The sequence below is a fragment of the Pleurodeles waltl genome, chromosome 11 (assembly GCF_031143425.1).
Source record: "Pleurodeles waltl isolate 20211129_DDA chromosome 11, aPleWal1.hap1.20221129, whole genome shotgun sequence".
NCBI classification, from domain to species: domain Eukaryota; kingdom Metazoa; phylum Chordata; class Amphibia; order Caudata; family Salamandridae; genus Pleurodeles; species Pleurodeles waltl.
This window is the reverse complement of record NC_090450.1, coordinates 990,988,170-991,012,053: the sequence shown is the minus strand read 5'-3', so window position 1 is coordinate 991,012,053 and position 23,884 is coordinate 990,988,170. Positions and strand designations below refer to the sequence as shown.

At 49.6% G+C, this 23,884-nt stretch overlaps 1 protein-coding gene across 1 annotated transcript in view; it reads left to right on the top strand.

Annotated features, from left to right (window-relative positions):
* Nucleotides 1–311: 311 nt before the first annotated feature.
* The window catches only part of YPEL1 (yippee like 1), a 167,261-nt gene continuing 143,688 nt past the window's right edge, over nucleotides 312–23,884 (top strand). Inside the window, exon 1 of the mRNA XM_069215328.1 lies at nucleotides 312–1,015. The gene's annotated coding sequence lies outside the window, so the exon portion shown is untranslated. The remainder of the gene's footprint in view (nucleotides 1,016–23,884) is intronic.

Sequence of the window (23,884 nt, the reverse complement as noted above, 5' to 3'; positions counted from 1 at the left end):
CTCATGGCGAGCGAGGCCTGTGGCGCGCGCCTGTTGTTCTACGTCTGACGTAAAAGAAAGTGAGCCCGCCTCCTGCCCACTACATTCGCTTACGTAGGCCGACACCAGCCGTCACCATAGAAAAGTGTTGTGACGGACCGCCAGGCGGCCCAACGGCAGACCAGCTCTCCAGTTACGTCATTGTTTTGATTGGCTGGCCCGCCCAGCGCAGACACGTGCTCATCGGACAGCCACGCGTTCGTTTAACGGAGAGAGGGGGAAGGGGCGGAGCTAGGCGTGACGACAACTTCCAACCCACCTTCCCTCCCTCTGTCATTTTTCCCTTTGTTGTCTCGGCAAGGCAGCACGTGCTTTTCCCTCCTCCGCCTTTCCATTGGTCAAGTCTGCCTGGCAATACGACTCTGATTGGCAGATGGGAATTTGTTGCGCGCGTCCGCGCGGAACCCTTAGCGCCAGATGAGAAGTCTCATAAGCGAGAGATGACGTCAAGACTCTTGCAAGGACGCGCGCGCGTGGACGAGTGTGCCGTGACCGGCCAATCAGCGGCGTCATCTGAAGTGAGCGTCCAGTCCGGGTTGTCCGATTGGCCCGTAGGTGGCCGCTCGGCCACGCGCGCGCTGACAGTTGAAACCGCCGTTTCTCCTCAGAGAGTCAGAAACAAAAACAAAGGAGACATCGGAGGAGGTGGCGTCGCTCTGGGCTTCGGGACTAGAATGTATCGCTCCATCTTCACCGCCGAGAAAAGGAAAAGCAGGCCGGTGCGTAACACGGCCTGGGGTGCGTGACCCTCGCGGGAACCTAAGCCCGAACAGTAACGCCAGAGCTGTCCGGGAGATCGAGGCTTCGGTGGTTTGACAAGAAGAAAGGCCGTTGAAGGGGGTGAATGGGCCCCAGATCCGAGCAGCGCTGCCGTCGACCTCTCCGGTCCCCGGAGCAGCCAGGTCCGTGCGAGGAGGAAGAGGATGGTGTGAGGGGACCCGGCGCCCGGAGAGAAGCGTGAAGGGAGGAACAGCGGGTGAGTGCGGAGCTCTGGTGGGGAGGGTGGCAAAGTGCTGTGGAGGGGCGAGTGGCTCTCGGGGCGCGGGGGCAGTGATGGGCGAGGGTACAGCGCTGGGGTCGGTGAGGCGGAACGGTATGTGGGGGCTCCGAAGGGGCACGTGTGGCTGGAGCAGTGCGGCAACGAAACTAGAGGGGGCCTCTCTGCAAAGAACCAGAGAACATGGACCCCCGGACTCACCCAGACCAGGTGCTGTGCCGAGGGCCCCCCCAGCACCGCGGGGTCTTTGTTACGCCACAGGGATAGAGCCCCGCTGGGTCTGCAGAGCAGAACTGTGTTAAATATATCGAACAGCACTTGGAGGAGTTGCTGATTGAGGATGGTAAGCTCAGGATCTCGGGGCTGTAATGAGGGCTTTTGTTCCTGGAGGCCGTCTGAGGGGGGGGGGGGATGTCCTTGTGTGTGTTTTGACTTGCTTGCTCATCGAGTTACAAGCAGCGCAAGTGCATCCTGATTCTGCGGAGACTGCACCGGACTTGAGTCCTGTGAGACACATGTAAATAAAGGGCTAAGTGTGGCCGCCATCGGGGACCCGACTGTGGTGCTGTTGGCGTCTGTTCCCCGGCCTGGGCACCCCGAGGCGGCTTAGCTGCACAGGAGCTGCCCCCCTTGACTCCAGCCACTGCTAGCCCGCTGCTGGGAGTGACAGCGCCTTGCACTGCCCATATCTGGCCCGGAGGATGAACCGACTTAAGCCCCCGGCTTCCTCCCGGTGCCCTGTGGTGAGAGGGACCCCTCTGGAGCATCGGCTTCAGCCCTCCCCTGAGGGTGGGTGAAGGATCTCCTCCGTGGATGCTGCTGCTCCGTGGTAGTTATCGGTTCTTGTCTGCACTCACCCTCCAAGAGGACCGCGGCCAGGCTGCCGTGCGGGGACAGATCTCCCGGACCCTCCGATGCCCTGCTCGGCCTGGAGCTGTCAGGTTGGCGAACGGCGACTGCGAAGTGTCCCATCTCCCGTTCATTTGGTAGTTTTGAGGTGTTGTGAGCACGCAACCATGGCCATATTTTGTGGGTGCATCCAGTGTGGAAGTGCAGAGAAGCTTGCCTCTTTTCTAATTACCGCCTCTTAAATGTAGGGTAGCGCTAAGGGGCCTGCAGGTCAGTGCGTGAATAAGTACTGGCTGCTTCTGGTTAGCGCTTGCGTGTCCAGATGGCAGACCATTGCACCACAGACCCTGCCAAGACTGTCACTATAAACTCTGCATCTTGAGTCCAGCAGTCCTGAGACCTCTTGCTACACAGACCTCTGGCTTTGGTTTTCAGCCCACCATACAGAGCTGGCCTGACTGAGCTCAGTGCCAGGCCCTGTTGGAGCTGCTGGCCTGACCGTAGCTCAATGCCTGGTCCTGAAGGACCTACCAAGCTGGCCTGAGCTCAGTGCCTTGTCCAGTGGGGCCAACAGTGCTGGCCTGCCCCAAGTATCTCGTCTTGCAGGACCTCTTGAGCTCAGAGCAGGTCTGAGCCCAGTACCTGGGCCTGTTGGAACAGCTGAGCTGGCTTGAGCTCCTATGCTTGGCCTTGCTGGAGCTGTCGAGCTGGCCTTAGCTCTATGCTTGGCCTTGCTGGAGCTGTTGAGCTGGGTTGCGCTCTATGCTTGGCCTTGCTTGAGCTGCCGAGCTCTATGCTTGGCCTTGCTTGAGCTGCCGAGCTCTATGCTTGGCCTTGCTTGAGCTGCCGAGCTCTATGCTTGGCCTTGCTTGAGCTGCCGAGCTCTATGCTTGGCCTTGCTGGAGCTGCCCCGAGCGGAGCTCTATGCTTGGCCTTGCTTGAGCTGCCGAGCTCTATGCTTGGCCTTGCTGGAGCTGGCCCGCGCTCTATGCTTGGCCTTGCTGGAGCTGCCGAGCTGGCCCACGCTCTATGCTTGACCTTGCTGGAGCTGCCGAGCTGGCCCACGCTCTATGCTTGACCTTGCTGGAGCTGCCGAGCTGGCCCACGCTCTATGCTTGACCTTGCTGGAGCTGCCGAGCTGGCCCGAGCTCTATGCTTGGCCTTGCTGGAGCTGCCGAGCTCTATGCTTGGCCTTGCTGGAGCTGGCCCGAGCGGAGCTCTATGCTTGGCCTTGCTGGAGCTGGCCCGAGCTCTATGCTTGGCCTTGCTTGAGCTGCCGAGCTCTATGCTTGGCCTTGCTTGAGCTGCCGAGCTCTATGCTTGGCCTTGCTTGAGCTGCCGAGCTCTATGCTTGGCCTTGCTGGAGCTGCCCCGAGCGGAGCTCTATGCTTGGCCTTGCTGGAGCTGCCGAGCTGGCCCGAGCTCTATGCTTGGCCTTGCTTGAGCTGCCGAGCTCTATGCTTGGCCTTGCTTGAGCTGCCGAGCTCTATGCTTGGCCTTGCTTGAGCTGCCGAGCTCTATGCTTGGCCTTGCTGGAGCTGCCGAGCTCTATGCTTGGCCTTGCTGGAGCTGCCGAGCTCTATGCTTGGCCTTGCTGGAGCTGCCGAGCTCTATGCTTGGCCTTGCTGGAGCTGCCGAGCTCTATGCTTGGCCTTGCTGGAGCTGCCGAGCTCTATGCTTGGCCTTGCTGGAGCTGGCCCGAGCTCTATGCTTGGCCTTGCTGGAGCTGGCCCGAGCGGAGCTCTATGCTTGGCCTTGCTGGAGCTGGCCCGAGCCGAGCTCTATGCTTGGCCTTGCTGGAGCTGCCGAGCTGGCCCGAGCCGAGCTCTATGCTTGGCCTTGCTGGAGCTGGCCCGCGCTCTATGCTTGGCCTTGCTGGAGCTGCCGAGCTGGCCCGAGCCGAGCTCTATGCTTGGCCTTGCTGGAGCTGGCCCGCGCTCTATGCTTGGCCTTGCTGGAGCTGCCGAGCTGGCCCGCGCTCTATGCTTGACCTTGCTGGAGCTGCCGAGCTGGCCCGAGCTCTATGCTTGGCCTTGCTGGAGCTGGCCCGAGCTCTATGCTTGGCCTTGCTGGAGCTGGCCCGAGCTCTATGCTTGGCCTTGCTGGAGCTGGCCCGAGCTCTATGCTTGGCCTTGCTGGAGCTGGCCCGAGCTCTATGCTTGGCCTTGCTGGAGCTGGCCCGAGCTCTATGCTTGGCCTTGCTTGAGCTGGCCCGAGCTCTATGCTTGGCCTTGCTTGAGCTGGCCCGAGCTCTATGCTTGGCCTCGCTGGAGTTGGCGAGCTGGCCCGAGCTCTATGCTTGGCCTTGCTGGAGCTGGCCCGAGCTCTATGCTTGGCCTCGCTGGAGTTGGCGAGCTGGCCACAGCTCTATGCTTGGCCTCGCTGGAGTTGGCAAGCTGGGTTGAGCTCTGCTTGGCCTTGCTGGAGCTGCCAAGCTGGCTTGAGCTCTATGCTGGAGCTGATATTTAGCTCTGGGCTGGAGATAATTTTAGCCGGCTTATTAGCCTTTCATTTCCCAAAAAAGTATGGGGATTTGGGTCAGCCCTCTTCATTCATTTGTACATTCAGCTGTAATTCACATTTTGCTTCTGCTCACGCCATAGTCCAGTGGCTTATGTGCACTATGAGTTTTGACATTTTGTCTGATTACCTGTGCCCATCTGCCTAAAAAGTAGTGACAAAGAAGGTGCACCTGTGCTTCTGACCCACCCTTTATTTCTTATATTTTCTTATGTTTTACCTTTATTTTCCATATGTTTGCAAACGATAAGAAGCATTGCGTGCGTGCCCAAAGCAGACCTGTTGAGTTTGCTGGTGGTGTTTTTAGGATGTTTCCATGATTGGCATGGACCTGTTGTGCTTTCTGAAATCTCTTGTTGACTGAATTGTGGATTGTTAATTAAGATCCCAAATAAGGTGTTGTTCTGTGGCGTTAATGTGTCCTGGAGTGTGGAGGCCCGTGGATGGTTTCATTCTGTGAGGTGTCGTGGCCCGGCCGGGTGTCTGTGATACTTCACTAAGCTGTGCTCCAGGGTCTTGGGTGGGATGACTCGGTCGCTGTAGCAGGAGCCTCCCTTTCTCCTCCGAGTGACTGTTCTACCGAGACGAGATGGCAGGTGTTGTGTACTGTGAGGTTTGCATCTTTCCACGGTATCACTTCCTTGTTGTGCTTTTGAGTAGGGAGTGTTGCTGTCCATGCGCACAGCGTTGCTGCGGAAGAGCCTCCTTTTGTGACCAGTCTGCCAGTGCTTGGTCCTGTCTGTTGTGTTCTGTATGTGCACAGCCTGGGAGTGCCCTTAGCATGGCATAGGTGCCCGCTGAAGGGCCCAGAGAGCTGTGCGTGTTCTGTATGTGCACAGCCTGGGAGTGCCCTTAGCATGGCATCGGTGCCCGCTGAAGGGCCCAGAGAGCTGTGTTTGTTTGCATCTGGTGGCATGGTATGGGTGCCCACTGAAGGGCCCAGAGAGCTGTGTGTGTTCTGTATGTACACAGTCTGGGAGTGCCTTTAGCATGGCATAGGTGCCCGCTGAAGGGCCCAGAGTGCTGTGTGTGTTTGCATCTGGTGGCATGGTATGGGTGCCCACTGAAGGGCCCAGAGAGCTGTGTGTGTTCTGTATGTGCACAGCCTGGGGGTGCTGGCACTGCATCTGGTGGCATGGCATAGGTGCCCGCTGAAGGGCCCAGAGTGCTGTGTGTGTGTGTGTGCATCTGGTGGCATGGCATAGGTGCCCACTGAAGGGCCCAGAGTGCTGTGTGTTTGCATCTGGTGGCATGGCATAGGTGCCCACTGAAGGGCCCAGAGTGCTGTGTGTGTGTGTGTTTGCATCTGGTGGCATGGCATAGGTGCCCACTGAAGGGCCCAGAGTGCTGTGTGTGTTTGCATCTGGTGGCATGGTATAGGTGCCCGCTGAAGGGCCCAGAGAGCTGTGTTTGTTCTGTATGTGCACAGCCTAGGGGTGCTGGCACTGCATTTGATGGCATGGCATAGGTGCCCGCTGAAGGGCCCAGAGAGCTGTGTGTGTGTTCTGTATGTGCACAGCCTGGGAGTGAGGGCACTGCCGCTGGTGGCATGGCATAAGTGCCAGCTGAAGGGCCCAGAGAGCTGTGTGTGTTCTGTATGTGCACAGCCTGGGGTGCTGGCACTACATCTGGTGGCATGGCATAGGTGCCCGCTGAAGGGCCCAGAGTGCTGTGTGTGTTTGCATCTGGTGGCATGGTATAGGTGCCCGCTGAAGGGCCCAGAGAGCTGTGTGTGTTCTGTATGTGCACAGCCTGGGGTGTTGGCACTACATCTGGTGGCATGGCAGAGGTGCCCCGAATGGTCCATCAACAGTCTGTGTTCTGCTGGAGCAAGGCACAAGTTGAGGGTAGACACGGAAGACTGCGTCTGCCCACCCTAAACTTGTCCTGGCGTAAATTTCAAGCACCGGGACATTCAGCGGGGCCTGCACGTTGTCTACTTTTGTAAGCAGTATGGTGGCATATCGGATCGCAGCAGGGCCTTAACAAAGGCCAAAGTTAGGGAGCCGTCAGGCCTCCTTTTGTTGAAGTATTCTGGCTGGGAGCTATTGGGAGCCTCGCACCTGAATGCAATAGAGGGGAAAGACAGGAACACAGCTTGTCTTTGACTTTGTTCAGTCCCCGTATACACATGCACGGTAGGAATGTCAAATATGTTGGGATGCCCTAGTATTTACAGAAATAATTCAAAGACCAATTTTGTTTTCTTGATTTTATAGCGCTATAGGGTCAGAACACTTTATATCACGTGCGCATTAAACCTTGCCGATACATGATGTGTGTAAATCAGTGTACAGGATGTGTGGCATAAGACGGCGAGGGTTACAAGGTGGAGGAGACACATCTTCATAGCTCAGTGTGCTGTATTAAAAGGAATACAGTTTTTGAAGTGCAAGTAACTAAAGGATCACTGTTAAAGGCAGGAACCCAGTTACATGAAATAAAAATCTGTCATCCCCGTGTTACACGATGTGCTTTGCGTGAGAAACATTAACCCTACGTTTCTTTGATTTAAAACTGGGACTAAAAACACGGATCTCGCCAGCAAATGTGGGAACTTTCAGAGTACTATTATTATTCCATGACATTTAGTTGGCACACAAAGACCTACGCTGCAGGTGCCTTAGCTCCATAAGGTATTTTAAAATGCAGACTTTTAACCGCTTAAGTAGAACAGAGTTACTGCCATATTTATGCTCGTTGCCGGTTTCTTTGTGGCAGGGTTGTAAACAGTTAATGTGTAAGTTGAGGACCAGATTTAGTGTCGGGTTGCATCACTTTTTTGGCACAACCCTGACGCTAAATGTCGTTTGTTAAACATTGTAAAGCGCTGAAATATACTTATGATAGAGCTGCTAAACGTATGTGTGAGGCCTTAAGCTCTGCTGTGAGTACTTGTGTCACTTGCTGTGATGCCACTTCCTGCGGTTGCAGGTGCGATGCCACGCACTATGTCACTTGGTTAGCTCCCCCGCTTCTTTCCTTGGGACCTGTGCGGGAGCCCAGGGACTGGTGAGCGGCTCAGAGCCGTCCTGCTAATGCAGTGCGCTCGGTCCATTTCTTATTCATCGGCCCCCCACCCTGCGATCTGCGGAGGGGTCAGGTGGGGATACAGCCCGCAGGAGCAGGGCAGCCGATCTGCGGCGTCTCCCCGCCGCCCCCGCAGCAGACGTTTAGGTGGTTGGGGGTCTGCCCGCCTCTCAGGGACCGCAGTACCGCCGGGAGGAGCGGTCGCGCCCCACTGGGAGGGTTGTCGGGGTGGGGTTGGCTCTCTATTTTTAGAGCAGCTCTGGACGCATACTGCAGATCTGGCTCTGCAGGGAGGGGCTGAGCATGCCTAGACACGCCAGGGTGCAGTGGGACTGAGTGTTTATGTGAGGACTGCGGGTGGCCCCCCTGCTGCCCCCTCCTGGACGCCCCCCGTGGAGGTCCCCCGGGCGAGATCTGGTCTTGGGGGTGCCCCTTGTAGTACTGCATGTCCTTCTGCTCTCACATATATCACCGGATCCTGTCCCCCAAGGTGCCCCTTTCAGTACTGTAACCCGCTGGACTGCACGTGCTACTGTGGGAATCCTGTCGGCCACCCCCTGTACTGCATTTCCTTCTGCTCTCACATATATCACCGGATCCTGTCCTCCAAGGGGCCCCTTTCAGTACTGTAACCCGCTGGACTGCACGTGCTACTGTGGGATCGTGTCCGCCACCCCCTGTACTGCATGTCCTTCTGCTCTCACATATATCACCGGATCCTGTCCTCCAAGGGGCCCCTTTCAGTACTGTAACCCGCTGGACTGCACGTGCTACTGTGGGATCGTGTCCGCCACCCCCTGTACTGCATGTCCTTCTGCTCTCACATATGTCACCGGATCCTGTCCTCCAAGGGGCCCCTTTCAGTACTGTAACCCGCTGGACTGCACGTGCTACTGTGGGTATCCTGTCGGCCACCCCCTGTACTGCATGTCCTTCTGCTCTCACATATATCACCGGATCCTGTCCTCCAAGGGGCCCCTTTCAGTACTGTAACCCGCTGGACTGCACATGCTACTGTGGGATCGTGTCCGCCACCCCCTGTACTGCATGTCCTTCTGCTCTCACATATATCACAGGATCCTGCTCCCCAAGGTGCCCCTTTCAGTACTGTAACCCGCTGGACTGCACGTGCTACTGTGGGAATCCTGTCGGCCACCCCCTGTACTGCATGTCCTTCTGCTCTCACACACATTACTGGATCGCGTCCTCCAGGGTGTCCCTTTCAGTACTGTAACCCGCTGGACTGCACGTGCTACTGTGGGTATCCTGTCGGCCACCCCCTGTACTGCATGTCCTTCTGCTCTCACATATATCACCGGATCCTGTCCTCCAAGGGGCCCCTTTCAGTACTGTAACCCGCTGGACTGCACGTGCTACTGTGGGTATCCTGTCGGCCACCCCCTGTACTGCATGTCCTTCTGCTCTCACATATATCACCGGATCCTGTCCTCCAAGGGGCCCCTTTCAGTACTGTAACCCGCTGGACTGCACGTGCTACTGTGGGATCGTGTCCGCCACCCCCTTTACTGCATGTCCTTCTGCTCTCACATATATCACCGGATCCTGTCCTCCAAGGGGCCCCTTTCAGTACTGTAACCCGCTGGACTGCACGTGCTACTGTGGGTATCCTGTCGGCCACCCCCTGTACTGCATGTCCTTCTGCTCTCACATATATCACAGGATCCTGTCCCCCAAGGGGCCCCTTTCAGTACTGTAACCCGCTGGACTGCACGTGCTACTGTGGGAATCCTGTCGGCCACCCCCTGTACTGCATGTCCTTCTGCTCTCACATATATCACAGGATCCTGCTCCCCAAGGTGCCCCTTTCAGTACTGTAACCCGCTGGACTGCACGTGCTACTGTGGGAATCCTGTCGGCCACCCCCTGTACTGCATGTCCTTCTGCTCTCACACACATTACTGGATCGCGTCCTCCAGGGTGTCCCTTTCAGTACTGCGGTACGGCAGCAGATCCTTGTCACCCCGTGCACGCCACGGCGTCTGACATTTAGGGGCGCGTTGTACCCACGTGGTGCTCTGCCTGCTGTGTAACCCCCGTCCCGCCCGCATGCGCAACCCGTGGTGAGGCTCCAGCCCCTTCACTGCAGTCCACTGCTGCTTTGATGGCCCCCCAACGACATGACGCGTACAGTGGATGTTAGAGCTGCTTTATTTGTCCGTGTATTTAAGGATGTGTGTCGGACCAATCTTGGCGTCCTCAGTGCAGACATGTGCAGCTCTGCGGGCTCGGACCCTCTAGAACGGCGCTCGGTTGGACCGAGACCGCCGATGGCCATAGAAGCATCTGAGGCACAAGCCTGACTGGTCAGTGTCTGCGCTGCCCTTTCCCTCTCAGTGCGGGCTTTGTTTACACAGCCGAACCCGAGGCTAGCACCGCCCACGTCCTTGCTGATTGGTCGCTGCTGCAGTAGATATACACCCTGCAGACTCACGAGAAGGCAGCACTATAGGAATTTGCTCCATTCTGTCATAGTACTGTGTGTCCCGCCGCCATTGTTTCTCAGTAGGAATTGTTTTCTGAATGTCACGGTGCACTGATCTACAAGCGATTGGCGTGAAAAGTTTAACGCTACATGGTTACGTACGCGCAGTGCACTACTTGTGCTACACACGGACGCAGCACATTGTCATTTCTTATTTGTACTATCCAGGGCATCCCAATGTGGTCCAGCGAACTCCTGGCGCTCCAGGCACATCCAGCCCGTCATGAAGGTGCACACACAGGGTGCCAGTTGTATTACACCCTTTCTGAATACTCATGACTGCCATTGATAAAACCCCTGTCACTTCCTTTATCTCCTATCCAGACTGTGTCACAAGGAGGAAGGGGTCGTGGGCCACTGTCTTCTATCCTGGCGCGATAGTATTTGATTTTTGTGCTGCTTCGTTTTATTATTTCGTGTGTGCCTTAAGTGATCACTCAGCGTAAACATCATCTGTTTTTGTTGTAATCCAGTAATGGAACAACTATCTACAACAACACTGCTAAGTTTGAAAGTCATGCGATACACTGTTTTTATACTTCTTGAATTCTTTTGCATCCTCGTTTGCTTCTTCTGACACCAACCTCGACAAAACTTACCACTGTTTCTGGTCTTAGGAGTATACTGTGCTGAAAAGTTGTACCCTGGCAGTTTCCCTACTCAGCTTCTAATAATCATCGCAACAGGCTATATGTTGGTTTTGTTTTTTTTTTCAATTTCTTTAAAAGGTTTGTGGTCTTGCTGTACTATTAAATCATGTATCCACAGAAAATTCCTGACCATCGCCAAAATAGCAAGCAGGCGCCATTCACCAGATTTCAGAGGTGGGCAGGAGGGACGAACCCCTTTTTATGGGCACGGCCAGGGTCCATACCGGTGGGACTGACTCACCAACGGGCCGGAAGAGGTCATAGGTATAAGAAGGGACACGGACTGCGAGACACTCTCCTTGTTCCCCTGTGAAGGCGGGAGGTGCTTTTGGAATCCTTATATCTTTCTGACATGTTGATTGGGACTCGCCACCCATCCGCCTGTCCTTGAAAAGGGATCTAAATAGGAAATGTGTACAATTATCAGTTGCGTGTGGTGAAGCACTATTTTCATAGTGTGCATTCCGTTTTGCCATTGCCATGTCTATTGCTGCTAATGCGTAAAGTAAAAGTTTTTTTTTTTTTTTTTTTTTTTTTTAACGTCCTTACCCAAGGCAAGTGGTTTCCTGATTTTCGTGGGCAAAAGTGATTATGGCAGAACCTTTGCCATTACACGAGTGAGGGCTCTATTGATTGCCGAGTTTATTGCTAATGGCTCTTTCTCGAGGACGACAAAATACTTTAATGCAGCTCCTGTAATGGCGCTGAACGCCAAGGCTCAAGTTTTTACTACTTTCTCCTTGATGCGTACAAGAATAGCACCCAGTACGTTGTGTCTGGCATTGAGGATGACTGTGTTCTCACTGCCAGGAGTAAATGCTAACTTGCCACCGTCATTAAGCGTTCCTTAATTTTCTCAACTTTCTTTTATTTTTTTTGTACTCAGTACTCCGAACAAACTCGGATCCTGTCTCGCACAACTCTTTCACAGGACTGAATTTCTCTGATAAACTTTGAAAGAACCTACTGTTGAACTCTACCACCCCTAATAATGACAACTGCTAATCTTTGTTTTTTGGTACCTTCAAATTGCATCCCTCAAATCCTTCTTTCATTTTATCCCGTCCTCTGATATGTAATGCTCCAAATAAGAAACATAATTTTTACCAAAAACATTCCTCCAGTTTCAAGGTCTTTCCAGCTTCTTCCAACCATCTTAGAACCCCCTGAACCGTTTTTGTTGTTTTTGTAGCCAAGATTCCTTGTAGTTGAGACTAGATTCCAGGAAATATTTTACTCCACCCGGTCACTCAACAAATAGTTCATAAGCCTCCTGAGAAGCAGAGGCTGCAGATACTAGCCCAACAAATATTATTTGAAACTTAAATGCTCCCATAGGAATTATAAAGGCTGTGAGTTCTGCAAATCCTTTGTGCGGTTTGGTCTGATGGTAGGCCAATGCTAAATCCAGTGTGGGGAAGTGATTGGCTCTAGTTGAAGTTGGCAACATTTCTGCGATGCTAGATAGGGGAAATTTATCCTTAACAGGGGTGTGGAATTTATTAAAATATCTACTTGTCCAGGGGACAGGTTGCTTCTCAAATCTACTTGTCCTGTAAAAAGATCTACTTGTCCCTCTGGTGCCATGTAGTGTGGCGACAAATTATGGCAGCAATCTCATTATGTAAGAGCTCTGATAATAGCCTCTCTGATTATGCCAGGGCTACTACCATAGTAGGGCTTGAATACTTGCAGTTTCAATCCCTACTGTAGCAATTTCTTTATTTTGCCACCTTTCTGCAGATCTGCATACTTGGGCTGGAGGAAGCAGTAATCAATAGTTCCAGGACTGGAATGCCTTTGAGTCTGCAAACCTACTAACCTGCATGTTTTAAAGATTTTCACCAGCTTCTCTCTAATATTTTCCCATAATAAGAAAGGTTGGAAATTTACTCCTGACAATGGCAGAATTAGAACTTCTTCCAGGGTTGGGAAGAAAGTGGCTGGAGGGAAAATGAACTTGCAAATGCTCAATAGATTTTCACATGAGCAAATCTACACATGCGTATTTACCCGTGCTAAAATACAGTTCACAAATATTTTATGGGGTACGATTTCCTGGTATACTTCTCTTGAAAGCCACTAATTCAGAGACATGTACCATGGGTGCACTTTTGTGACTTTCTTTAAGAATTTGGGGCCACATGTAGGTAGGTTCAGATTTGCGAGTCGCAAATCCGAATGTAGGATGGTGTCCCTGACACCATCTGCGATTCGCAAGGGGGTCGCAAATGCCCACCTCATGAATAATCATGAGGTGGGTTGCAATTTGCGACCCCCTTGTAAATGGCGGCCGTCACAGGGACCACCATGTCTGTGACTGCTTTTCAATAAAGCAGTTTGTTTTTGTAATGCAGCCCGTTTCCCTTAAAGGAAAACGAGATGCATTACAAAAAACGAAAAATTAAATGTTTTCGTTTAATTTTTTCAGAGCAGGCAGTGGACCACTGCCTGCTCTGAAAAAATGTTTACAGTGACATTCACAACGGGGAAGGGGTCCCATGGGGATCCCTTCCCTTTTGCGAATGGGTTAGCACCCATTTGAAATGGGTGCAAACTGCGCTTGGTTTGCGCCCGCGGTCATAAAACAATCCTACATTGCACTGCGAGTCACAATTAGGAAGGGAACACCCCTTCCTAATTGCGAATCGCAAAACTGGGTTTGTGCATCGCAATGTGCTTTTTGCACGTCGCAAACAGCGAAATTCGCTGTTTGCGACATGCAAAAAGCTACCTACATGTGGGTCTTGGTCCCTAATTAGGTCTGGTGTTAACAAAGACATTTTGTTTTTATTAAACTTCTATTTCTCTCTCTATCGGCTGGTTTTACTGTGAGTGATCGCATTCTGCTCTTCCACAAGGAGCATATTGGCACACAAAGTAGTTTTGTTCAGTGTCAGGAACTACAGTGGCAATCAGTGACGTAACGAAACTGGAGGGTGCCCCTTTGCAAAGAACATGGAGGAGCCCCCTCTTCAGACTCACTCAGGGCAGGTGCTGTGCTGAAGGGGTCCCCTGGAGGGCGGCTGCGGGGCCTTTGTTATGCCACTGGTGGCAACGTGTGCTTTTAGAGTTCAAAAACCTTTGGGGGGGTTTTTGCCAGTGTTTGTTACAATGTTGAGGGCCTGGTAGCTCCCACAACAATAAAGTGTTACAAAAGCCATGTCAAAACAAGACACGCATTGTTGACACTAAAAGACTTATAAAAATATGTCGGATTAGTTGACTTTTTTCAGTGTTTTATTTTCATGCTTCCCATAATCGTGTTGAAAATAGTTACACTGATTTTCCATTAGAAATATTTTTTGGAAATACTAGCATGCATCAACACATTTTACTAAATGACACTTCAAAGAAATAGCACCTAAAATTTCATGGTAGCAAAACTTTTTCCCTACTTGCATTTTTTCTGAACATTTTATTTTAAAAGCAAAGACTCTTCTCTCTTGCTTACAAGCTTCTGCAAACATTTGCATCTAATCAGAGAGCATTATGGGAGCATTATACTTCGCCTCATAGACTAAACTTTTCAAACATATGTGTACACGTTTTTTTTTTTTTTTTTTTTTTTTGGTACTGGAACCAACATCAGTAGTGAAGTGTGATCTTAAAACATTTATTTGCACTCACCCTAACGATGAAGGCTTTCAAATAATGAACCATAAATACAAGTTCAAACAGCATTATCTTTTGGAAACACATTACCTCAACTTCAGAGAGTTCCACCCTCTGTAAACTGGCAGCCAAAGGGTTTGTGCTGTAGAGGGTTGGGCCTACTTGTCCCAAAGACAAAGTAAACATGAAAACCTGTTGCCCTTGACCCCAAACAAGATGTCCCTGGCATCAGGCGATAGGAATTCCACATCCCTGCTTAACTTTAGTGCTTGGAGTTCCATATGCAGACTTATTTCTTGATTCACCTTTATCGCTACTGCCACAAGGACCAACCACTCGGTCCCCTCAGCTGGAAAAGACACTTATGCAGAACGCAGTCTATCGAACTCCCTTTCTCTTGAACATTTAACAGCATCCTCCTCAACTTATCCATGACAGGCACAGCATTTTTCTTTAATGACGTAGTTTATAAGGGTGCACCTCGATCATATATGGGTAATATCCTTCACAGTCATCCGACCCTTCGACATTTTGAAACAGTCAACATGGTCATAGCTTTGGGAATCAAAGAATACCACTATCTTGTTTTGATGAGGCCAACCAGTTATGTTGTCCTTTTTAACCACTTTTTGAACTTTGTCCACCTGCGTTTTTTATTTTATATTCTAGACAAGCCTGAAAGTAGCCCGCATGCTTATGTACCAGTTGTAATATCCATTTCTCTCAACTTGAAATTCCCCTCAATATCCCAAATGTATACGTCCTCCTCAATAATGATCAACCTTGAGCAAGTGTCTTACATCATTTCTACTGATGTACTTCCGTCCTCACTTTGTGTGCAGTGTTGCCGACATGCTGTTCCCAGCAACAAGGCATTCTTCAGGATTTGCTCTTTCCTGTGCTTGTACAATACTTCATAACATGCCCTCTCTTACCACTTTTATTACACACAGCTTAGCTTGCAGGACAATCTCTATTTTCCATTTGACCAACAAGGCTGCAAACGGCTTTACCCCCACAGTGATCACAGCGTTCTCACCTGCTTTTGACGAAGAGGAGGCAAGGCAATAGGACATCCATCTCCTTCTGAGTTTTTCAGAGAGTCCTATGATCATTCCTTTTAAGGTTTTGTTGAACTTTTCAACTAAACCGTTTCCTTGTGGATGGTAAGAGGTGGTGAATTTATAGGTTACACCACACTCCTTCCACATTGCTTTCAGGTATGCAGACATGAAGTTTGCATCTCTGTCTGACACCACCTCCTTAGGAAAACCCACCCTAGAAAAGAGTCCTAGGAGGGCCTTGGCCACTGCAGGTGCTGTAGTGGTCCTAAGGGGGGATTGATTGCCTCTGGGTACCTGGTGGCATGGTCCACCACCACCAGTATAAATCTATTCCCATATGCAGTTTGAGGGTCTATGGGACCAACAATATCGATCCCTACCCTGTCAAAGGGTACCCCAACCACTGGAAGTGGAATTAAGGAGGCCTGTGGAGTGCCACCTGGCTTACCACTGGCTTGACAGGTGATACAGGAGCGACAAAACTTTGTGTCTTCAGACATATGGGGCCAGTGAGCACTCTACAGGCAGGTCAGAGAATACCACAACTTTCTTAGGCACAGTTACATTCCCCCCGCTAAGGTCAACAACTGCCATGGAGGTGTCACTTAGTGTTGTTGTGAGCATCAGTTTTTCAGTCACCATTGTGACACTGGCACCTGTAGACCTCCGCCTCAGCCTCAACACCATTGATAAGGGGATGCTGCCTATACTTAACTGTGTTAAGGGGAAAAGCAGCTAGGGTGGCAAGGTCAGTACCGCCCTCAGAAACCAAAACTGCCTCGGTAGTCTCCCTGGCTATCCTACAGTCCACTGCAGTTCCCAAGGTGAACCCAGCTACACCCTTGGACTGACTACTACTACCTGTGGTATTGCTAGGGACACTAGAAGTAGAGGTGATAGTAATAGTAGCAGGCTTGGTGCTCTTTTTAGGACAGGTGCTGTCACTTGTCTTGTGGCCTTTTTGTCTACACGAGTCGCACCAGGGTTTCTTTTTCTAGAATGAGGAAGAAGAGGACTTAGACCTACCTCCAGAAAAGTATTTTTGTGGACCTGATGAAGGCTCTTTCTTTTAATCTTTGGATTGGTTCCCACCTTTCTCCTGATTCTTGGAAGAATCTTTCATCTTCTGTTCACCCCCAGTGTGAGTTTTCCTACTTACGCTGGTGCAATCCCATTTGTCTGACATCTTTCCCAATTCTTGGGGAGAGGTCAGATCTGAGTCCACCAGATATTGATGCGGTTTGTCAGAATAGCAGTAGTTAAGAATGTGCTCTATCATGATCAGATTATACAAGCCCTGATAGTCATGCACATTGCCACCAGGTACCCAGCCGTCCAGAGCATTGACATAGCTGTCCACCAAATGTACCCAGTCTTGGGAGGACTCCTCATGTATTTCCAAAACTCGATCGTATATTCTTTTGTGGTCAACCCAAACCCATCAATGAGAGCATCCTTTGAGCACCTGGTAATTGTCTGCCTTTTCCTCCCTGGCAGTTAGGAGCTTGTCTCTACCCTTGTCAGCAAAGGAAAGCCATAAGATGGTTGCCCACTACCTCTGAGGGACCTTATGAACTCTACAGGCACTCTCCAAAGCAATGATCCCCTTGTGGATGTCGTCTCCCAGCCTTATAAGGTGTGACTATTTTACTAAGATTCCTAGAGTGATCGGAGGCCTCCCTGACCCTGGTCTCTCTATAGCTGTTGCTGCCACCATGAGGTGCCAACCCCAAATTCTCTCTCTCCCTCTCCACTGCCAAGGTCTCCCTATCTACGGCTAACTGTTGCTGCTGTAGCCTCAGATTGACCTGTTCTAGTTTGTCCACTGAACTCCCTATCTAGCGACCCCGCCCCCAAAACTATAGCGGTCAGTCTCATCAGAAGATACTGAGACCTGGGTTTGGAGTTATCGAGGGTCCCTGGTATAATGCGTAGCCCATCCAGGGAAATACTTGAATCCAAGAAAGAAGAATGAGCTACAGCTAATGTTCACTCTTGTTTCCAATGTAAAACAACCAAAAAATCAAGATAAATGAAATACAATAACCAATGTTTATTACATATATATGTACAACAACAAAAACAACACGATAATCAAAATTGAATTAATATAAATATTTACATGTTCAAAGGGAAAGACACACACACTTATATATAGTGAATAGACAAAGACAAAGACAAAGAGTTATACAAGACAAGACACAAAAGATAATAGAAACATAACATTGAAAAAAGAACAAGAAGTCCAAGACTGTCCAAAATACAATAAAATACAAATTGAATATATACTTTCTCTACGGCACTACTTTGAAGCCTTAACAGTATTCACAATTGTAACATATTATAACTTAGAACAAGATCACGTCTCCACCTAATTCATAAAGAAAAATTACTTGGACCCCGGAGTTCATATTCCATTCTAACAACTGTAGGAACTAAGCCTACGCGCGTTTCGGCGGTAAACCTCTGATTTGTAAAGCCGCCTTCATCAGGGCAGTTCCTTTTTAATGGTAGGTGACTAATGTCGCAGATCTTTTAGATTCTCGTCTTTCCCATCCGAATCAAATCTGATAAATACAAAAAGTAACAATAAAAAATATATATCATAATAGAACGTTTACTACAATTCCTTGAGATTCAGCTAACCACCTGCATAATACCACAATCCAATACCGTCAAAAAGATCCAAAGTGCATGAACGAAGAAATCAAGTGAGAAAATAAATGAAGTGATTAAAAAAACAAATAAAAATAAAAATAAAGATAAAAATAAAACCAAAAAAAGTCCAACGCCAAAAGGCAGTGCAAGAAAATTAGAACCCCCAATACATGCAGAAGACACCAACAAATATTTGGAAGTCAGTTTGAAAGCATATAATGATGGATTGATTTGTGAAAAAGAATACACATACTTGAATCCTATGACCACGAGAGTGCCCATTTTATATGGTCTTCCGAAAGTCCATAAGAGTGAGACAGATCCTCCGTTCCGACCCATTGTGTCCACAGTAGGGTCTGTTACGGAACCATTATCAAAGTATGTGGAAACATTTCTTAAAACAAGACTAGTACAACTTCCTGCTTTGCTCTATGCTGGTATGAGGAGCCTTGCATGATCAGAAGCGGAAGCTAGAAAACCAGTCTTTCTATGTTCTCCTTATAAGGGAACGCATCATCATTGTCAACTGGTATTTAATGTTGTTAATATATCTATTGTGGGGATTAGACTGGGAAGTCACATATATTTGTTTTTATTTGTTTTTTAATCACTCTTCATTTATTTTCTCACTTGATTTCTTCGTTCATGCACTTTGGATCTTTTTGACGGTATTGGATTGTGGTATTATGCAGGTGGTTCGCTGAATCTCAAGGAATTGTAGTAAACGTTCTATTATGATATATATTTTTTATTGTTACTTTTTGTATTTATCAGATTTGATTCGGATGGGAAAGACGAGAATCTAAAAGATCTGCGACATTAGTCACCTACCATTAAAAAGGAACTGCCCTGATGAAGGCGGCTTTACAAATCAGAGGTTTACCGCCGAAACGCGCGTAGGCTTAGTTCCTACAGTTGTTAGAATGGAATATGAACTCCAGGGTCCAAGTAATTTTTCTTTATGAATTAGGTGGAGACGTGATCTTGTTCTAAGTTATAATATGTTACAATTGTGAATACTGTTAAGGCTTCAAAGTAGTGCCGTAGAGAAAGTATATATTCAATTTGTATTTTATTGTATTTTGGACAGTCTTGGACTTCTTGTTCTTTTTTCAATGTTATGTTTCTATTATCTTTTGTGTCTTGTCTTGTATAACTCTTTGTCTATTCACTATATGTGTGTGTGTGTCTTTCCCTTTGAACATGTAAATATTTATATTAATTCAATTTTGATTATCGTGTTGTTTTTGTTGTTGTACATACATATGTAATAAACATTGGTTATTGTATTTCATTTATCTTGATTTTTTGGTTGTTTTACATTGTAAACAACAGTGAACATTAGCTGTAGCTCATTCTTCTTTCTTGGATTCTGGGTTTGGAGTTATCCCTCCTCTTGGGGACTCATTGCACCATCTCCCTAAGAGGAAAAAGTGGGCCTACTTGTATGTTCCCCGCTTCTCACTACCATGAGTGCTCCCCAGAGGACTTTGGTGTTCCCCAGAATCTTCCTGACCCTCTTCAATGGGATCTAATTCTATCCTGTCTAAAACTGGAAGGTCAGTCTGTACTTCCTGCTATTCCTGGTTCTCTGAGATTTGGAGATCAGATTGGATCAGCAATTAGAGGAGTAGGGTTTATTTGGAATTTCTCACCGTCTGCAGCTTTCTAGAGGCACATAGCTCCCTCGGTTCCTGAACGATGAGGCCCTAGATTCTTGGGCCTGGGTTGTGTCCTCTGCTGAAGGCATGTTACCTACAGTAGTGTGAGTGCACTTACCTACTCTAAGGTTCTAGACTTCCTACAAGTTTAGAGGATGAGCTATGCCTGACTCTTAACTTACCTAAACTAAAAGTCTAGAAATCCCTGCTACTACAGTGTACTGTGTCCCCAAGGACTAGTAGTGACCTTTCCAGTGTCTTATCGCACCACCATTGTATGAAGCTAACCCAGTGTGTGGTGGACACCTATGGTGTCCACACAACCCTGATTAGATAGTGTTACAATGTCTATACAGCCAGGTCTCTCTAGGATAGCTGTGGTGAGCAGCCAAGACTTATCTAGGAGGCATGTGAAGCACTTGCAACACTACAGTAGTCGCACAGTAACTTATCACATCTGATAGAGACTTCTAGATGCAAATTCCTTACCTTTGAATTCCCTGGCATCCGCTTTGAATCCAGAATCTTTTTTGCTGAGCAATACTCTGCGCGCGCCATCAGGTGGCATCGTTCGGATACATGTGGGTTGTGCGGCTCTGCGTAGCTTTGTCAGTGTCGTTGGAACTGTCTGTGACATCACGGTTGCCTATAAAGGCACCACCCCGGCGGGTGGTGTACGTCAGGTCTTTTCCTTCCACCCAGGTCTGGGATCGAGCTACCCTTTGCCTTTTTTGGGAATTATTTTTTATTTTTTTTATTTTACCCTTTGTTGGAGAAGTTATTTTGTCTGTGCGAGAGAGATATCATCTAGGAAGACTGGGTTTAAGCCGTGTGCTGTCTGCCATCGTGCCATGTCGGTGACCAGCCCCCACCGGGTATGTCTCTAGTGCCTCGACAGGGACCACGACTCGAAGTAGTGCTCCAACTACCGGGCCATGGTCCGAAGGCTTTGAGAGAGTGGTCTCTAAAGCTCATGGTGGCGGGAGGGGCAGGGTACCACGCCATCCACAGGTCAGCCACCGTCCTCCAGCTTCACAGCATCCAGTGCGAGGAAGAGCTTGTGGTACCTTCAGACACAGAGGGTCTAGCCTGAGGTCGGCCACCACCCAGCCCTCCTCTTCCACAATGCACAAGCCCTCCTAGCATGGTTCTGCAAGACCATGTTCGTTCATTTGGAGGGAGGGTTCAATTTCATCTCCCTCACTGGTGGTTCATAACATCGGACAAATGGGTCTTGCAGATCATACAGAAGGTTTATTCCCTCCCGTTCCAGTCTTTTACTCCCTCTATCCCTCCATAGAAAGAATGGCTGATGGAGGATCATTTAATCTTGCTCTGCAAGGATGTTACAGCTCTCTTGGCCAAGGGAGCCATAAAAAGGGACACAATGTCAGAAGTAGGCAGTGGTTGTTATTACCACTACTTTCGGATTCCATAGAAGAACAAGGGTCTTCGCCTAATCTTGGATTTAGGGGACGTCAATTTCTTCCTCAAAAAGGAGACATTCAAGATGCTCACTCTAGCTCTGGTCTTGTCTGCCTTAGACCAAGGAGACTGGATGGTAGCGTTGGAGTTGCAGGATGTGTATTTTCACATCCCCATCCTGCGCGCCCACAGGTGTTACTTGCGGTTCACGGAGCACCACAAGCACTTTCAGCTTACTGTGCTCCCTTACGGTCTCACCAGTGACTCCCGGGTGTTCACCAACATGATGGCAGTGGTAGCAGCTCATCTGCGCAGGTTAGGGATTTCAGTCTTCCCCCCTACCTCGACAACTGGCTGTTGAAGGCTCCTATGCCCCAGACTCTCGTCACCCACCTTGAGACTATGGCGGACCTCCTGCATTTGCTGGGGTTCACTATAAACATGCTGAAGTCACACCTGGCTCCCTGTCAGAAGCTCCCCTTCATCAGTGCTGTTCTAGATACAGTGCATTTTCAGGTTTATCCTCCCGAGCAACGAGTCTCGGATACTCAGGTTATGATACCGATGTTTTGGCCTCTATCCTGGATTTCAGTAAGACAGAGTCTGAGGCTGTTGGGACTCGTGGCTTCCTGCATCCTGCTAGTCAGAAGTGCCAGATGGCATATGAGGGCTTTGCAGTGGGACGTGAAGCTCCAGTGGGTGCAGCATCAGGGAAATCTTACTGACACGTTTCAGATCTCAGAGGGAACTGCAAAAGACCTGCAGTGGTGGCTAGTGAACTGCGATTGGGTCAAAGGCAGACTCCTCTTCCTTCCCCAGCCAGATCTCACAGTAGTGACAGATGTGTCACTACTGGGATGGGGTGGCCATCTGGGAGAGGTGGAGATCAGGGGCCTCTGGTCTCCAGCGGAATCCGGACTCCATATCAACTTATTGTAGCTCCGGGCGATGCGACTAGCATTAAAACCATTTCTTCCTGTTGTGAAAGGGAAGATAGTGCAGGTGTTCATGGACAAAACCACTGCAGTGTAGTACTGCAACAAGCAGGGCAGTGTGGGGTTGAGGAACCTTTTGTCAAGAGGCTCTGTGTCTCTGGACATGGCTGGAACAGCAGGGCATTACCCTTGTGGTTCAACACCTGGCAGGTTCTCTGAACGCCAGGGTGGACAAACTCCGCTGTCGATGCCTAGCAGATTACAAGTGGTATCTCCATCCGGAGGTTGCGCAAGGACTCTTCCAGCAGTGGGGAGAGCCTTGGTTAGATCAGTTAGCCTCCGCAGAGAACGTGCAGTGTCACGTGTTGTATTTTCCAAAGCAGAAATCGTTTGGCGAAGTTTTTCATTGAAAGTGGAGTTCAGGTCTCTTGTACGCTTTTCCGCCCATACCACTCCTGCCTAGAGTTTTTAAGAAGATCAAGAACGACTGGGCCTAAGCCGCCCTAGTGGCTCTGGATTGGGCAAGGAGAGTGTGGGATCCCGAGCTTCTCGAAATGAGCATCAATCCTCCGAACAGTCTGCCCCTTCTGGAGGATCTTCTGTCACAGCAGCAGGAGAGGGTTCTCCACCCAAACCTGTCAACTCTGCGCCTTCATGCGTGGAGATTGAGCGGCGGCAGTTGATGGCTATTGACCTTCCTCCTGAAGTCTGTACAGATATTTTGGCAGCCAGGCGCTTCTCCACTAAAATGGTATACGCCTGCCGTTGGAAACGCTTTGTATATTATTGAACAAAAGGTCTATTGACCGTCTTTCTGCTTCTATTTCTGATATTCTTCTCTTCATTCTTTCCCTAGCCCAGCAGGGTTCTGCCTTGGGGACTCTAAAGGGCTATCTTTCTGCCTCATCAGCATTTCTTCGGCTGCCTGAGCAACCTTCTGTTTAAATCCACCATTGTACATAGATTCCTCAAAGGGCTGGTACATATGGTTCCCTCTACGCCCTTTGTTATGCCCCAATGGGACTTAAATCTGGTCCTCACATTTCTGATGTGTGCTCCCTTCGAACCTTTGCACTACTGTCCCTCCGTCTATTCACCATCAAGACAGCCTTCTTAGTGGCAAGAACACCTGCCAGGAGGGTGAGTGAGATGCAAGCCCTGTCATCAAAGCCACCTTATCTCACTATTTATTCAGACACTGTGATACTCTGAACTCGTGCCTCTTTCCTCCCCAAGGTGGTGACCCCATTTCATCTGGGTCAGAACATCACCCTGCCCCCCTTCTTTGCTCCTACGCATCCCTCTAAAGAAGAGGAGCGACATCATCGACTGGACCCAAAAACAGCGTTGTCGTTCTACCTTGACCGCACAAAAGAGTTCCCTGGTGGATGACTAACTCTTTGTGGGGTACGCTGGAGGAAAGAAGGGTCAGGCTGTGCAGAAGCAAACCATTTTGCACTGGGTCGTTCCCTAAATCAGGATCTGCTACACATTGGCCAAGAAGCTGCCTCCTAAGGGCTTGCAAGCTCATTCTGCCAGGGGCAAAGCTGCTACCACTGCACTAGGTCGAGGCGTACCAGTCCTGGGGATCTGTCAGGCGGCAACGGGGGCATCTTTGCACACGTTTGCAAAACATTACTGCCTGGACAGTCATGTGCGAAGAGACGGGCACTTTGCCCATTTAGTCCTACAGGACTTCTTAGTGTAAGGCGTAGTATCCAGCCCACCACCAGGAGGTTATGGGTTGGGTATCTGTTCAAAGTTAAGGAATCTGCAGCTAGAAGTTTCTATCAGATTAACAAGTTACTTACCTTCTGTAATGCATTATCTGATAGAGATTCTATCTAGCTGCAGATTCCTTACACCCAAGCATGCCTCCCCGCTCTGCGGATATGTCTAGTAGTTTAAGGTTGATCCCTTTTGATGGCCCTAGTTTTG